Raw genomic sequence first — 2272 nt, 5'->3', positions numbered from 1 at the left:
AGATATGTTTGGAATATGGTATTATTCATCAAACTACTGCACCTTATACACCACAGTCAAATGGTTTGGCAGAACGGAAGAACAGAACATTAAAGGAAATGATGAATGCCTTAATGATCAATTCTGGTTCACCGCGAAATCTTTGGGGGGAAGCCATCCTTACAGCTAATAAAATACTCAATAGAGTACCCTATCGAAAAACACAATCAATTCCATATGAGTTGTGGAAAGAAAGAAAACCCAACTTGAAATATTTCAAAGTGTGTGGGTGTTTAGCCAAGGTAGAGGTTCCTTTATCGAAGAGGGTTAAAATTGGACCCAAAACAATAGATTGTATCTCTATTGGGTATGCTGTGAATAGTAAAGCCTGTCGATTTTTGGTTCACAAATTTGATAATTCTGAGATTCATGTTAATACGATAATTGAATCAGATAATGCAGAGTTTTTTGAAAACATTTATCCGTATAAAACTGAAAGTGAGTCAACAAGTGAAAGACCTAAACGACCAAGAGAAGAATCAATGGAAAATAGTCTAACTAGTGAGGCACCTAGGCGGAGTACTCGACAACGAAAATCTATTTCTTTCGGACCAGATTTTGTAGCACTATTGCTTGAAAATGAGCCTCAAACATTTAAAGCAGCTATGTCTTTGTCAGAGTCAACTTATTGGAAAGAAGTAGTTAATAGTGAGATTGAATCAATTTTAAGCAATCACACTTGGGAATTGACTGATCTTCCTCCAGGAAATAAACCTTTAGGATCAAGTGGATCTTTAAAAGGAAAATGAAACCTGATGGGACTATTGACAAATATAAGGCTAGACTGGTAGTCAAAGGGTACAGACAAAAGGAAGGTCTGGACTACTTTGACACATACTCTCCAGTAACAAGGATAATATCAATTAGGATGTTAATAGCACTAGTAGCAGTGCATGATCTTAAAATTCACCAAATGGATGTAAAGACAGTCTTCTTAAATGGAGAGTTAGAGGAAGAAATTTACATGGAACAACCTGAAGGGTTTATAGTTCCTGGTAAAGAAAAGAAAGTGTGCAGACTTGTGAAGTCACTTTATGGACTCAAGCAAGCACCCAAACAATGGCATGCTAAATTTGATCAAATAATTTTGGCAAATGGATTCAAGATTAATGAATGTGATAAATGTGTTTAGATTAAAACGTTATGAATCATGAAGTCATTGTTTGTTTGTATGTTGATGACATGTTAATAATGAGTAAAGAAATTGACGATATAAATGCTACTAAGCGCATGTTGTCCAGCAAGTTCGATATGAAAGACTTAGGAGTTGCTGATTTGATCTTAGGGGTCAGGATTATCAAAACTCCCCAGGGACTAGCATTATCTCAATCTCATTATATTGAAAAAGTATTGGATAAGTTCAAGTACTTGAATTTCAATGTTGTCAAAACTCCAATTGATTTAAGTTGTACATTTAAAAAGAATGAAGGTCAAAGTGACTCTCAATTGGAATATGCCAGAGTGTTGGGAAGTTTGATGTATATTATGAATTGCACGCGACCAGATATAACATGTGCTATTAGTAAACTGAGTCGGTACACTAGTAATCCGAATCAAACTCACTGGATGGCTATGAAACGTGTGTTGGGTTATCTAAAATGGACACAACATTATGCTTTGCATTATAATAAATATCCTGCTGTGATTGAAGGATATAGTGATGCAAATTGGATCACCGGGTCAAATGATGTAAAAATCCACGAGTAGTTCTGTATTCATACTTGGTGGAGGAGCTGTCTCTTGGAAATCGTCCAAACAGACATGTATTGCTCGCTCCACAATGTCTGGTGAAGAAGCGGAATGGCTCCGGAATTTCCTAGAGGATATTCCATTCTGGCCCAAACCTGTTGGACCAATTTGCATACATTCCGATAGTCAAGCAGCAATAGGTAGGGCAGGGAGCGTTATGTACAACGGGAAGTCTCGTCATATACGACGTAGACATAACACCATAAGACAACTGCTCTCTACTGGAATTATCACAATTGACTATGTAAAGTCAAGCGATAATGTGTCAGATCCACTAACGAAAGGCCTAGTGAGAGAGACAGTTGAAAGATCATTTAAGGGAATGGGTTTACGGCTTAGGACAAGTCAGCATGACGGTAACTCTATCTAGCAGACTGGAGATCCCAGGAGCTAGATTCAAGGAGGAAAACAAAGCTGTGGCTGACGGTTCGACATTGTCAATTAACTCAATCCATTCTCATGATGAAGACAATGTTCAGGAAAA

Source organism: Solanum pennellii, chromosome 11 (genome assembly GCF_001406875.1).
Source record: "Solanum pennellii chromosome 11, SPENNV200".
Taxonomy (NCBI): domain Eukaryota; kingdom Viridiplantae; phylum Streptophyta; class Magnoliopsida; order Solanales; family Solanaceae; genus Solanum; species Solanum pennellii.
Note: the sequence above shows the minus strand (reverse complement) of the source record.